The sequence below is a fragment of the Myodes glareolus genome, chromosome 5, assembly GCF_982192425.1.
Source record: "Myodes glareolus chromosome 5, mMyoGla1.1, whole genome shotgun sequence".
Classification (NCBI taxonomy): Eukaryota; Metazoa; Chordata; class Mammalia; order Rodentia; family Cricetidae; genus Myodes; species Myodes glareolus.
This window is the reverse complement of record NC_142030.1, coordinates 486,032-502,228: the sequence shown is the minus strand read 5'-3', so window position 1 is coordinate 502,228 and position 16,197 is coordinate 486,032. Positions and strand designations below refer to the sequence as shown.

Genomic DNA, 16,197 nt, shown 5'->3' with positions numbered 1-16,197 from the left:
ATGTCCACTGACAAGTCTGCTTCTCTCAGACAAAGATTCCAGGCAGAGGACTCCATAGTATGGAAGTAGTAGTCCTCAATCAGGAGTGGAGGGCAGATTCTTAAAGAAGTTAGAGGGGCTATCTGAAACCAAGTGACTTTAACATGCTCTGATTTGTTTTTCTTGTTTAAACTCACCAGGAAGCAACCAGCTAGGATTCCAGACTGTACTCATTCTTCATACAATAGCTGACACCTTCAAGGGAAGTTTGCAGGCCAAGATAATGTGACCCAAAAGAATAAAACTACTTTTAAAAAAAGAAGAAAAACCAAGCAGTTGCCTTTCTTGAAACATGGGTAATTGGAAAAAAATGATCTGAATTTTAAATAAAACTGAAAGAACTTCCTTGGAAGGGAACAGAAAGTAAGTAGATAAAAGATAGAAAAGATGCCTTATGTTATATATAAGTACTAACACTAATTTCCAAAGAATAAGGGTCTACTAAGATAAAGTGAAAAAAAAAAGAAAGGCAGGGAATATTGAATAAGGAGAGCAAAAGAGAAGAGATTTCATATCAAAAGACCTTTATGAGTGGCAAGAAGAACTAAAACAAAGAAACAAACATACTTTAGTAAGACTAAAAAATATACAGAGAGGTATAGAAAAATTTCTAAAAGTTTTCAGACAGAAAAAAAAACATTGTTCAAAGGGGAAAACTCATAATTTACTAAACTTCGGAGCAGTGTATTAGATATAGGAAATCATGGAAAATAGTTTCAGAACATTGAAAGTTGTTGGACCCAGAATTTCATATCCAGCTAAACTGTTATTTATAACCAGAAATGCCATGAGGAATGGCTATTAAATGCCACAAAGATGTTTGGAGGCATGTGAGGTCACAAAAGGTTTGACACATAAAATTTCATTTAGATAACTCTTAGACATATGCCAATAAAAAGCAATAAATCTAGAAAGTGCCTCAAGATAAATATGATGAAAAATGATTATATTAGTAAAGTTTGCTATTGTTTAAAAAAGAAAGGATCAAAAAAGGTTAAGAAAAAAGTTAAAGAATATTTACAACCCCAAACTGCAAACTTTAGACAACCAAGGTAAAGAAACTTTGAGTGTAGGTCTTAAATTAGAGATGATAACCCAATAATAAAAATAGAAAATAAAGCTTTCAATATAAGAATATTGGAATTTTCCAATGAAAACCAAAAGATGCAAAAAATAATATAAAAGTAAATGAAAACATAAAACAATTTAACAGAAATAGTTAATCACTGTGTAGTGTTACAACGCACATAAAGCAATGTATCTGGAAATGAGGGTGATCTGGCTGTGACATCTGTCACCCTATTTTCTCCAAGGTTGACTTGGCTGATCTGGGTGACTAGGCAGTATCTGCTTTCTTCCTCACCACTCCATATGTGCCTCTCTTAAAAGATGTGCACACCGTAGAAGCAGACATCCTGCCCCAAATAAAGGAGGAACTGTCTTCAGACAACGGTGTAGCAGTAACTGCATTCCCCTGCAAACATGTTCTCAAAGAATTTATCTGACCACATAAAGCACAGAAATTCTCTCAAACTAAGAGTGCTGCATTAGTAGACAAATGAATAGAGAAAAGGAGAAAGAGAAATAAACCTAAGCAAACAGGAAGTTTATTATATGAAAAAAGTAATAAATCATTGGAGAAAATGCAGATATTTTCAACAAGGATGTGGGCAATCATCAGGAAAAAGGATAAACCTGGAATCAAACCTTACATTCTACCTCTGCGTAAATCGCAAATAGATCAGAGATTTTGGAGTGTAAAGGAAATCATAGCAGTATTAGGGAATCTTGACATCATGATTGGGAAAGATTCTCATTAGGACGTACAGTCCAAAATCAATAGTAGATCTTAATTAGTATAACAACATCTAAAATCTGACTGTTCTTGGCTAAAATCACTGTAACCAAAGCTAAAAAAAAAGACACTATATGCTGGGAAAATAATTGCAATGCATACCATAATATAAATGACTAATTCACCTACTGTGTAAACAATTCATAGAAATTAAGGGACAACAACAAAAGGAAAGAAGGCAAATGGTTCCAAAATGCATAAAAAGAGAAATAGAATAAAGGAAAGACTGACAATGCATTTGCAACTGCAAGATTGGCAAAATTCCAAGCACTTTGAAGAGCATTCTGTGGCAAGGAATTTAAAAAGTTATAAAGTTATCTATTAGAGTATCACTTATGACAAAATATTAGCACTACCACTGTGGATATTCATTGATCATCTTTCTTACAATAATGTAACATGTATGACTTCTACTCAAAAATGTATTCTGAAAATCTGACCATTTTACGAAATATTCTCACCTTTGTGGATAAGCAGTGATTTATTCTGCCAATCTGCTATGTTTACATAAATTGCAGACTGTTCCTAGTATTATATCACAAATAACATTATAGTGGGTAACTTTATAAATATTTTGCTTCATGTTCATAGGTCTTCAAAGTATATTAATTACTGAACAAATGGTTAAATACAGACATAATTGTGTGACATATTATTCTTATTCTAGTTTCATCCCCATTGCTGTGATAAGCCTCTTAACAAAAGCAACTTGGGCAAGGAAAGGGTTTATTTTCAGTTTACAGATTAAAGTTCATTATCAAGGGAGGTCAGGGCAGGGATTCAAAGCAGAAAACAGACAAATGCTGTTGTGTAACATGGTGGCCTGCTTGTTGGGGTTTCTGTCCTGCCCAGTTCCCACAGCTGGTAACCCTCAAAGAAAATCATACTGAAGTCTACATAAGTTATAAACTGATTGACCCATTAGCTCAGGCTTCTTATTAGCTCTTATAATGTATATTAGCCCATTATTCTTATATATGTTAGCCATGGTACCTTTTTCAGCAGGGCAGGTCACATCCCACTTCTTCAGTGTCTGGACAGAACTGGGGGAGGAATGGGCTTTCTCCTTCCCAGAATTCTCCTGTTCTCATTGCCCCACCTCTACTTCTTGTCTGGTTGTCCCACCTATACTTCCTGTCTGGCTACTGGCCAATCAGTATTTATTTAAAACATAATTGACAGAATACAATTGACCCACACCACTGCTGGCTGGGTTTTTCACTGGCTCTGGCTTAGGTAGCTTTCTTATATAGCCTAGGCTTAGGTAGCTTTCTTATATAGCCTAGGACCACTAGCCCAGAAATGGTAACAACCACAGTGGACAAGGCTTTTCTACATCAATTAACAATCAAGAAATTTCCCGTTGCCCACTAGCCACTCCGATCTAGCAATTCTTAAATCAATGTTTTCCTTTCAGATGATCCAAGACTGTGTCAAGTTGGCAACTGGCTCTAAACAGGACAGTGTTCAACCTTGTTTGGTATTTCACTTATTGTATAGTATTTATAAGGATCAAAAATCAAAACTAAATGAAAGGTATAGTTAGAGAAGTTTCTTTCCTTATCCTTACTATTATATCCTTATTTTAACTCATTCTCTACAAGGAAATAATTTCACTGTCTTCTGGTTTATCCTCATTACCTTATTTTAGTTTCATTTTGCCTTTTTGAGATGGGGTTTCTAATTGACCTGAGACTTGACAAATAGACTAAGTTGTATGGCCAGAAAACCAAAGGATTGACTTATCTCTGCCTCTCCAGCTGTGACATTACAAAGATGCTCTACCTTGCTTAAATTTTTTTTTTAATGTGGGTTCTCTTCTGATGATCAAGATCAGGTCTTGGCATTTTTACCAGCTGAGCTGGTATCCAATCCAAGGTCTTATTTTCTCCCCCACTATCTCAATCCCCACTAAATACAGGTTTAGGAGGACAGGGTTTAATGAATTTTTCTCGGTTGGATGTAACACTACCTTTTTATTTTCTGACTTTACTTGTCTCCTTCATCTCAGTTCCTCTATGGACCCTTTCAAGTCTTCTTTTGGAAGATTTAAATACTTTCTATATTCTGTTTAAATTAACACTATCATTTTAGCCAGATCTCTCTGTTCTAGAGATTACAATACATGTACTTTAGTATTCCAGTTAAGCATAGAAGCTTTACAACTATCGGGCTTCTTTATTAGTCCCCTTGACTGACTTGCATGTTATAACTGTTTTTATATTGTAACCTCACATACTGACTACTCTGCCGATAAAGGTATCAATTTTGTTTTGAATGATAAATGTAGTTCAGGTGTTCAAACATGTGAGACTGCAGAATGCATTTTTAACAAAGCACAACAACAGGAATGCAAGGGACATAATATAGGAGAGGCAGCCTGGGTACTAAGGCTAAGAGGAGGAAACCTGAAATCATCACCCAGATGCAGAGGATGCAAGATGAGAATGCCTCACTGATAAAGGCACCAAGCCATGTGGCTAACACAGACAAGAATTATGGGTTAAGATGTAAGAGTTAATAAGAAGCCTGAGCTAATAAGCCAACCAGTTTATAATTAATGTAGACCTCTGTGTGTTTCTTTGGGACTTAAGGGCTGTGGGACCAGGCGGGACAGAAACCTCTGTCAACAGTAACCTACATACAGACAGGTTCTTCATTCCCTAGTACTCTATCCTGTTGTATCACATTCTTTAATTTTTTTATTTTAGCTTATTAGTTCTCATTTGTCTCAGTCTTAATGACATCTTCAGGAATGGTATATAGTCTCACTTTGCCTTGTCTGCTCAAGGTCAAAAACAGCACTTTCCACTTCTCCTGTATCTTCTAAGAATGACAAATAGAACTTTGTAAGTTAAAGCAAATAATAACAATAATAAAATAAAAAGGCAACAAACAGCTCCCAGTTTTTGGACAATGTGTGGAAGGATCATCATGTTTTATAACTTTGGGAAGATGAAGAGACACTAAACACTCAGCTTTTCTAGTAAAAGATTGCAAAACCCTAATTCAGACAGAAACAAGTTAATTGGTTAAGGTAGTTTGAGACTCAGCTGAGAATGCATTAAAATTCTTCATTTTAACACTCAAACTTATACCTATTAAGACTAACCCTTCAAACCATAGATGTACATCCAACATTAATTGCCACATTTAAGGACTGAAATTAAGTGCTTTGTTAGTTTCTCTAGATAATTTACATATCATTACTTTATAATTCATGTTTTAATAATTTTTATTAGAACCAGTCAATGAAATGAATGATATTATGTTTAAGCTTGAAGGACCCCGGGATCAGAGTTGCTAATCCTTTTTCTCCTTTAAAATTGTAATTGTCAATTTAAATATATATGTAGAAGTTAATCATTTATTTAATAAAGGAAAGCACAAAACCAAAATGAGTATTTATAATGTCACCAGGATTGTATTAAGACCACAGTTAATGCTTAGTTTATAATATAAAGAATGAGATAAAAAAAATAGCAAAGTGGAGAAAAATCTGTCAGCGAAAGGGGGTTAAGCAAAATATACCAACAAGACAGAAGAAAGCATTGTTTAACATAACTCACCATCTTCCACAGTTCTTTAGTTACAGAGGCCAGAACAGCCCTGATATCTCAGAGCTCTTATGGACATGGTGGGGTAACCCCATTTCAGCCATGCTCAAACTTCAGGAAGGGACGGTAATTGTATGAACAGCCTAAGGTCCGGGTATAGACTAGAACATTTGTGACACCTTCAAGAAGTCCCAGTGGTGAGAAATAACCTAGGGAGTTCAGTTCAGCCCACAATATCCCATTTTCAGACAAATTTTAAGATTCCCAGAGAAGCTCCTGTGCTGCCCAGGGTGGCTGAGCTGTACTGTAAGACACAGTCTACCAGAGAGTACATTCTGCTATTTATTCAGAGCATAAGCACCCTGCTGGATAATCACACCAGGAATGTGCCCCACTTGCCTTGAGGCCAGCATTCCTACTCTGTTCTGGAGGTAACAGGACCACAGATGCTAAGGAAACAGACCCCAAGACCAAAGTCAGAAATGGCAAACTCTTCCCTTTCTCCTTTATCCTATTTCTCATCTCAACCAGGAGGGGCATCTGCCAAGACTGACCCTGAGCCTCTCTTCCATGCTGGGTAAATTTGCCCACCCACCTACCATAATCGCTCCATCTCTTCTTCAAGTCTTCTCAAGCCTGATGACCAGAACTTGCCCTCCACATCAGGGTGGGGTGGGAGTAGGGTGGAGTGGGGGCAGTGTTTATGTGTCCTGATCAGCTTCATGTCCATTTGGGGGATCCTTCATTCTGAACTAGAATTTCCTCAGAAACCCCTACTCCACCCCATGCCTCTGAGAAAAAACTTGGTCAGTGAAGAATTTCTTGACAACTCTGACAGGCCTCCGGGAGATATAATACCTCACAGTTGCGTCTAGCCTGGAAGGGAGAGAAGTATGTAAAAATTTTAAATGTTGAAAAGCAACAGTAGAAAGCAGTGAGGGAATTAAATCAGAATCTTGTTGAGCACATTCCTTCTGGGACCCTCTCAAAAGTTAGTGAGTTGACACAAAAGCCAACTTAGAGAATTACATCAGAGATGTGGGTGCAGACTTCCCAAATCTCAGAGATCCTGCAAGGCGAAAGAGAGCAGGAAGTGGCAGTCTCAACCACAGGCCTGGATTTCTGAATGTGGGGCTTGATTCCCTCAGCTCATGGGCAGAGTGGGTTGCTGTCTGAGGGTGCAAGTACCCAGTTTCAGTCACTGAATGGGGTATCTGACCAACAGACTGGTAAACACACAGCCAAACAGATGGGCAGGTTCCCTGTTTCCCAGACCCCCCACGAAGGTCTGGACAAACAGATGGGCCCTTCCTCTGGGCTCTATAGATTAACGAGTCCTTCTTATCAATTATGAAGACAAGGAAATGTAATTTTCTTCCCACATTTATAGTGTTCAGGATTAGTCTGCCTGTAAATGGATACTCTGTCAACTTTCTGAGACACTGAAGTATTATGGGGTGGAGTAGGAGATGCAGAAGAGGTTTACCAGTGGGCAATGCCATCTGCTTTATTAGGTTGTTTTATAAACCTGACGTTCAATTTGTTCTGGAGGACTTGATGATGGATTATTCTGTAATTTCTCAAATAATTAGAATAACCAAAGAAAAGAAAAAGGAGGAGACGGAATTGGGCACACTGGTGAGTAATTATCCCCTAGAAAGCATAGTCCTCGGCACCTCCCAGTGTGGCCAGAAGGCAAGGCTTAAAGGCGGAATGGAGAGAGAGGCCCAAATGGTCATTTATTTTTTGTCTCCTATTATGTTCCTTATTCTCAGACCTTCAGACCTTCTACTTTTGCCAACAATATGGGGAGTTCAAGTAAATGGGGGTATGTTATGACTTCAAGCTTAAAATGTATATATCATATTCTTTCTTTTGGCACCTGGATCCAAATCTTACTGCTGTCCTTATTAGCTATCTGAGGTCTATATAGTAAAGCACTTTGAACAGTGATTGGCACATAGAAAGTGCTTTCTATATTACTGGTCATTTGTATGATTATTTTATAGGCCTGAGTCCACGCACACTTGATAGAATTTTATGACTGGATCTGGAATTCATTAGGTAGAATGATAATCCCAAGCAGCAGGTCCCTTAGAAACCATGGGGTGCATTCCTGCCCTTCATCCTAGGCATGAACACTGAAAGTAAAGATATCACCACATCATCTATGATAATTTTTTGAGGCAGCATCTATGTTAAAAGACAGTATGCAACTGTGGGCCTTAAATTAAGTAATGTGCTGCCACAGCCTGGGTAAGTTATAAATTGTTGAGACTGCTGGTGTGCACCATCACACCTGGCTCTCCTTCTCTAGCATCACCCCCATGTGTACTGGCATGTGTGTTTGTAAAGTTTCTCCGACCCTTTCCAAGATTTTCATGTCTCTGACATCTGACGGTACAGGAGTACTTGTGTACTTGGGAAGAGAGACAAATGAAGAATGGACTGCCGAAAGCATAAATAGGATGGGGGAGGGAGAAACCTAAGTCAGTAGGGCTTCTGGAAACTTTAGCCTACTAAGTTCTGCTCAGCCATTTTTACGTTATCATATATTCAGGCCCCACCTTCTGCTAGGAGAAGACTGAAGGAACGCACAGCTATGGCTGCTGAGATGCAGACCATAAAGAGTTAAAGGTTTTGTTTATTATTTGTTCTGTCCATTTAACTGGGGGCTTAATTACAGTTTCAGAGGGGAAGTTCATGGCTGTCATGGTGAAGAGCATCTTAGCAGCAGTATTGTGCTGAAGCAGTAGATGAGAGGTTACTTGTTGAGACAGCAACCATGAGATAGAGAGAGAATGAGAGAGGGGGAAGGGGAGAGAGGAAGAGAGGGAAGAGAGAGGGGAGAGAGAAGGAGAGGGGGGAAGAGGGAAAGAGAGAGGGAGAGAGAGAAAGAGAGGAGGAGAGAGGGGGAGGGAGAGAGACAGACGGGGGGGGAGAGGGTGAGGCGAGAGGGAGAGAGGGGAGAAAGAGAGAGGGAGAGAGAGAAAGAAAAAGAGGGAAAGACAGAGGGGGAGGGGGCCGGAGAGAGAGAGGGAAGAGAGAGAGACACAGAGAGAGGGCAAGAGAGAGGGAAAGAGAGACGGGGGGGGGGAGAGAAAGAGGGAGAGAGAGAGAGAAGAGAGGAAGGGAGAGAGAGGGAAAGGCAGAAAGAGGGCGGAAGGAGGGAGAGGGGGAGGAGAGAGAGAAAGAGAGCAAGAGCGCACCAAGGGACAATGAATTTTTTAAACTTCCAAGTCTACTCCCAGTGACATATATCCTTTGACAAGGCCACACCTACTTATTTTAAATTTTTATTTAAAATACTACAGAGGTTCTAGTCTCTATAGTAAAGTAAAAGAAATAAATTAAAAGCATATATGTTATAAAAGGATTAAAATAATATCAAAACATATAAAATGCTGAGGAATAAATTTAATATGAAAGGCTTCAAACTGAACATTATATAATGGCACTGAGAAATGTAAAGAATTATCTACATAAATGATGACATTCACTTTATTCAGGCACAGACTACTCAATTTAGTTAAGATCTCCAAACTGAGCTGGGCAGTGGTGGTGTACACCTGTAATCCCAGCACTCAGGGAGCCAGAGGCAAGCAGATCTCTGTGAGTTTGAGGGCAGCCTGGTCTACAGAGTGAGTTCCAGGACAGCCAGTAATACACAGAGAAACTCTGTCTTGGAAAACAAAAGCAAAACCAAAACAAAACAAAAAAAAATCTCCAAACTGATCTTCAAGTTCAAAGACTAGTTAAAATCCCAATAAACATTCTTTAGGTGATTAACAAACTTATTCTAAATTTTACATTAACATGGAAGCAATGTAGAGTAGCCACAATTGTGTGATGTTTTACTCATTTGGCTCTTTAGTCTCTTTTGAGGGGCCCACCACCCAACTCCCATATAAATCACACACGGAGAATTATTCTTGGTTATGAATGCCTGGTCTTGTTAACTTGGCTTGTTTCTTGCCAGCTTTTCTTAGTTTAAATTATCCTGACAACCTTTTGCCTCTGGGTTTTTTTCCTTTTCTTACTTCTATATATCTTACTTTCATTCTTAATCCATGACTATCTGTGTGGCTGGCCCCTGATGTCCTTCCTCTTCTCCTTGTTGGTTCTCTTGTTTGTTCTTCTTCCTCGTTTCTCTTTCTATTTACTCTCTCTGTCTGCCAGTCCTGCTTATCCCCGCTCCTGCCTTGCTATTGACCATCCAGCTCTTTGTCAGACCATCAGGTGTTTTAGGCAGGCAAAGAATCCCAGCTTCACGGAGTTAAACAAATGCAGCATAAGCAAAAGTAGCACACCTGAAAATAGTATTCCCCACAAGTCACAATAATGAGAAGAGCAAAGTTGGAGGCAGGGCTGTGATAAGTTCACCTCAGGTTAGTAATATTTTCACGCAGTAATTCTTTAATAAAACAAGGCAAATAATTATAGAACAATATCAAATGTTAAATAAAATTAGATCAAGGCTCCTATCATCTATTTTCAAAACTTAGTAAACAACTACTATAATCAAAACAGTTTGCAGCAAGCACAAAGTTAGATCTATGGAACACAGCAGTGAGCCAAGGAGTGAAACTGCACCAATTTTTGAAAATTTATTTATTTATTTATTTATTTTTGAGATAGAATCTCACTATTATGTAGCATTGGCTGGCCTGGAACTCACTATACAAGCCCAACTGGCCTCAAATGCCAAGAGGTCTACCTGCCTCAGCTGGAATTAAAGGTGTGTGCCACCAAGCCTAGCCCTCAAGTTATTTTTCATAAGGTACAAATGGCTGTTTTTCCAGCAGGTTAATAAGGTAATTGGATATCCCTACAGGAAAAAAAAGTATGAAGTTAATGGAATTCTAATGTCACACTGAAGACTGATTAAAAATACCTCATCCATCTATACATAAAACCTAAAACTGTAAGAAAATATAGGAAAATATTAGTGACTTCAGGATAGGCAATGTTTTGGGGGGGGTGGGGAAATTAAAGAAAACAACCATAAGATAAACTATCATTCAACAGACTTCATCAAAGGTTTAAGACTTCTAGTCTTTGAAAGGCATTACACTAAAAAAGAAGGAAAATCAGACTGATGTGATGATGAATGCCTTTAATTCCAGTAGTAGGGAGGAAGAGGCAGGTTGATCTCTGTGAGTTTGAAGCCAGCTTGGTCTTTATGACAAGTCTAAGGCCATCAGGGTTATACAGTAAGACACTGTCTAAGTAAATAAATAAGGTCAAAGAAAAGGCAAGCCACTGACCAGGATAAAATATTTACAATTTGTATATGTGACACAAAATACAGAAAGAACTACCACAGTTCACATAAACAACAAAAATCTCAGTTGAAAAATTAGCAATACACATAACTCACCAAAGGTTTCTAAATGCTTCCACGAAGCATTTGAAAAGATAGTGAACATGGGCTGGAGAGATCGCTCAGGAATTAGCAGTACTAGCTGTTTTGACAAGGACCTGGATCCGTTCCCAGCACCTATGTGGAGGCTCACAGGAGCTACAGTTCCAGGAAACCTGTTACCATTTTATGAATTCTGTGGGCAAGCAAGCACATGGCGCACATAAAATATTCAGGCAAAACACTCATACACATACCACCAGATGCACAGACCTAAACTCTTTAATTTTTTTAAAAAAATTTTGTGAGTATGATTGTTTTGCCTGCGTGTGTTTGTATCTATGTGCACTAAGTGTATTGTCGGTGCCCGTGGCTACCAGAAAAAAGCATCTAATACCCTGGGACTGGAGCTAGACAATTGTGAGATGCCATATGGGTGCTGGAAATTGAACCCAGTTCCTATGTAAGAGAAACAAGCGCTCATAGACAGTGAGTCAACCTCCAGTCCCAGACGTTAGCATCTTAGAAACTTTTCAGATTTAAAAATCCTAATAATGTATTTGCTCTTAGAATTACTCTGAGGTTGCTGCTAGTTTGTCTACTAGCAAGTGTAATCAGGATGGAAGAAAGAATAAATAAGTTGGCTGTTCTGCCATCTCCAAATTTCCCAGGAAATGGGCATCTTCATACTGAGACCAAGAACAGAAATGCCCACACTTCCATCGTCAGTCAATAATCAGACAGGGGCCTGAAAGCCACTGATTTAATCTTCCTCTTCCCAGAGAAATGGACTTGAGCCAGTATTTCTCCCTTTCTTTACAAATGGAAAAACTAAGGCCTAGAAAACTCTTGGGGTGCCTAAATCACAGATCTTAAGTCTCCTATCACCTAGTTCAGCACCCTTTGCCCATCACTTCTGACTTTGTCCACTCCATCTCTCTGGACTTTGAGATAGATGGTATATAAGGACGGATGGACGAGTCCTCCAATTCCAGAGAAAGACCACAGAAAGTGCCATTGAGAAGCATCTGGCAGGGTACAGAAATCTTCTCTCTAGCATGTTTGTTTACTGCCCAGACTTCCCTGCCAGAAAGTTCCGTGACTCCACTGCTCCAGTGCTGTTTGCAGATCTATTTAACTGAGAGACACAATGTTTGTCTGTGTGCTTTGATCCTGCAGGCAGGCACTGGCAGCTTTTGTTCTATTATTCACAGGAGGGTGGGTGCTGAGTTGTCTCTCCTTATTACAGTCCATTGCTGGGCTGCCCACCACCTCCCCAAGGCCACTGGACAATGTCTGTCAATAAGTCAGTAGTGTCAGCTGGATTTGAGATGTCTTTTGGCGACAGATTTGTATCATTTCAGGATTAGATTTCTATAAGCCTCCTTTTTGAAAGAGGCCGGGAGAGGAAACAATGAACATAGAGAACAGCAGAAGTACACAGAAAGATGCTAGAAGGCATGCTTCCTCTATTCATCTACATGCAAGCTTTCGGAGCTAGATCCTCTCTGTGTACCACCATAAATGGCTTAATGGTAGGGACACATGATAAATGCGTTTTGTCACCAGGCAAATATGACAGAATGTACTCACACCATCACTTAATGCTGCCTTTGATATGAGACCAGTGAACACGTGGTACATGAAACTGCTGCTGGTAAACCTGGTGTACTCTTTAACTGTAAACTTAAAAAAAAAAGAATACACTCTAAAAGTAGTGAAAATACATGAATCAGTAAAATAGTAATTTATTATCAAGTATCGTGCAGTGAACTTACTTATGTGCACTATACTTTTATATGAGAAGTTAGATCTGTTTATTCCATTTTAATAAATGTGTGGGTGATACAGTGCATTATGATATTTAAATGTCTATGATGTCTTATAGTAATACAACTGTTTCAGTTTAACATAATCTTAGAGGATGACCACTGTTCATTGGTGTCTGAAGCTTCACTCTGCGATATATGACTGCACATCTGTTGCCTTATGCCTAGCACATAGTGAGATATGATATGTGAGTGGACATATACACCCAGGAAACATCAAAGCCTCTAAAACTCAGTAGAAAAAAAAGAAGGGATTGTATATCAGGAAACCTGGGTTCTAATTCCAGCTGTATCACAAGCTTGCTGAGTGATCAGGCCAGTTCCTTCTATCTGGATTTCAATGTGCCACAAGAACATTGTGCCAGCTCACCAATGAGGTCATCTCCTTAGATACTTCTTGAGGAACATGAGATATTGTGTCATCATACTGAGGGCATGCCAGGAGCCTTACACACCCACAGTACCTATGATGCAGTTAATGGCAGAAACACAGCACCTGTGGCCACGGCAGTACTGTGGTGAAAGGGGTGTCTGTGAATGGAATGCACGAGTTCTGTAAAAGTGTCGAGACCACTTCCCATATATTGTTACTTTTGAAGTTGCTTGCTATTTGTCCCAAATTTGTACAAAAAAGGTCCTCCCGGAGGACTGGTTGACAGCCATCAATGGAGTATTAGCTGAACCAGAGAAACATGAAAATGGATGGCCCTAAAGAGGCCATTTCTCTATCAAATGGAAAAAACAAAGGATATCTAGCAAGTGGTGCTGGCATAGCTGGATATCAACGTGTAGAAGAATAAAAATAGACCCATATCTATCACCATGCACAAAGCTCAAGTTCAAATGGATCAACGACCTCAACACAAAGCCAGCCACACTGAGCCTTATAGAAGAGAAAGTGGGAAGTACACTTGAATGCACTGGCACAGGAGACCACTTCCTGAGATACTGAGAGAAACAATTAATAAATGGGACCTCCTGAAAGGACATGGTCAACAACACAAAAGAGATAGCAAACAGGAAGCTAGAGCTAATGAGTCAAGCAGTGAATTAATTAATACAGTATCGGTGTGATTATTTTGGGGCTGAGCAGCAGTAAACGAACAAGTGGCCTCCTACTACAATAATGTTAATGACTAATCTTCAAGTCCCAGGCTGGAGGAAACACATTCCACAGTGACCACTTCCGAGGGATTAGGGTGGGACCCAAGAAGATGAAGCAAGAACAGCTCAGAATCTGGAGATAGGAGCCCTCAGCTGTGCCAGCTAAGGAAGAAAAATGAATTCGACTTGTAATTACTTTGTGGGTTCACATTTACTAGCTCAGCCTTTCATATGTTTGGGGAGACCTTTCTGCTAAGCATGGGCAGGCCCTGGGCCACTCCTCCACTTCAACTAGTTTTGCAGAAGTCTGGACTCTTTGGGCAGTGTCTCTCCTCACGTTCTTTATGCCTTTAGTGAGAGTATGCAGAGGGGACATATTCTGTACACTGCCGGGGAGGAACGTGCGGGTCAGCTCTAGTCTAAGTCTGGATATATTGTCCCCAAATATATGCCCTCCAAAGCTGGAAGCTATTGGGCCCAGCGCCCTACCAAGTGTCAGGGTTTGTCCAAGCTGTGAGGGGTGAGGAATGGTCCCCATCACTGCTCTCACCTGATTACCAAACAATGCAGAACAGGCCGGTTTGCCTGGCACTTTTGTCTCGTTTCCCTATAATCCTCTCTTCCTGGCCTGTGTGGACCTGGAAAATCACCGCATTTGGCTGGGCGCCTGAAGCAAATCTGTGCACTCCTGCCACAAGCCATGGCTCTGAGCATCCACCAGAGAGTGCGCGCGAGCTGCAGTGCCCACCAGGCTGAGCGCTGCAGTCTGCGCTTGCGCACAAGTGTTCCCCACCCTCCCCCCCACTCCCGCACAGGCTTGTGCTGCCAGCAGCTGTTCTCCAAAGAAGTGACGCTGAAGTCCCAGGGTAAGCTGCGTGCTTTCAAGCCAAGAATCCCTCATCTGGGGCCCAGAGGCTCGATAAGAAGCCAAGAGCTGAAACTAAGGCGTGAGGGTTGGGAGTACACCCTACAGGCTGCTCTAAGCCAATTTGGCCCTCAAATTGGGTTCTTGCTTTCAGTCCCAGTCCAGGCTCTCAGCACGTCCATCCCTGCCCTCAGCTGCCCCATTACCAGGCCTCAACTGCCATCTTGGCCCTCAAATCACTCCACCCTGGCTCTTGGCCCTCGACCCTGTTTCAACTCTCAACTCTCCTTCCCAGAGGCTCTCAACCTTAGCCTGGAACCTCAGGTCATGGAATCCAAAGTCCTTTATAGACCCACTCCTTGGTCTTCCATTCTGTGTGAGCAAAAGCCTCAATCCTCTGCACACAGAACCTCACCAACCCATAGGCTGTAAATATTACACCTCACAGTCACAGCAAGGAAAGAGCCTCGGGGATCCAAGGTCAATCACTCGGGAGGAGAAGGCAGAGAAGAGTAAACAGACCCCAAGTGGCTGCCTTGATTCTTAGAGAAAGTCCACAATTAATATGTGTCAAGGTCTGTTGACAACATATACCCCCTATAACAGGCACTTAGAAGATGCTTTTGCTAAAAATGCTCACTTCTTCTACAGGGCCCAGCTGAAAGCAGAATGGAAAACCTGGCTTTTCCGTCTTCATTTCACTTTGTCTCCATCTCCCGCTGGATCTAGCTTAAGCATGCTGATCATTCAAGGAGTCTGTGTACCTAACTTTTCTCATCCTCTTTTGAGAATAAAGACATGAAGGAAGTTGTTGTTCAAACTACAGTCACTTTGGAGTCCAAGAAAAAAAAATCAAATCCTTTTAGAACAGAAAATTCCATCCCCCAGATGAGGATGCATCTTGGAGCAGAAGTAACCATCTTGCAGGACTTACATCATTTCCCTCCAGTGATGTCAGCCCTAACAATTTCTTCAGATCAGCTTTCAGAACCAGAACTGAGATGATGAGTCAAGTGTGGGAGCAATGAGCTATAATTCCAGCCCTTGAGAGGTGAGGCAGAAGACAACAATGATCAACCAGGTTACATCTTTATGACTGCTTAGCGATGAGTATCTATTCACTCTTACCCTAATGCCTCTTCTATTTAAACCTAAGGCTCCTGTCAGTATCCTGAAGAGGGGCATGGAGTCACTGACCCCTTTATCTGTTCCTCTTCCTAATGCTTTAGATAAATTTTCTTTTCTTTCCTTACTGGTACTCTAATTGGTGTACACTGGGCTTAGCCTTTTGGCACTAATGGACCCAGGGTCTTTCTCTTAAATGCCAGTTATTCCCTGCTTAGTTAAAAAAAAAAACCCACACACACAAATTATTTTGGCTCTTCTCCATCTCCTGGTTCTGATCATTCATCTCCAGGATCCCAGTCTACCCAACCTCTACAATGATCTAACTCTTCCTCCCACCCAAGGACAGGATTTCTCTGTATCTTTATTGGCTGAAACACCGTTTCTTTTGGATAATGTTACAGGCCTTCATGGTATCTCTCCTGGAAGCTCTTCCAACACTGCATTCCAGGGGAGTTCAC

At 40.5% G+C, this 16,197-nt stretch overlaps 1 long non-coding RNA gene across 1 annotated transcript; it reads left to right on the top strand.

The window, feature by feature from the left end:
* Positions 1-14,543: 14,543 nt before the first annotated feature.
* LOC146894772 (uncharacterized) lies at positions 14,544-15,418 on the top strand. The gene is made up of 2 exons (XR_015001093.2): positions 14,544-14,612; positions 15,263-15,418. It is a non-coding gene; the product is annotated as an uncharacterized LOC146894772 (long non-coding RNA).
* The last annotated feature ends 779 nt before the right edge of the window (positions 15,419-16,197 follow it).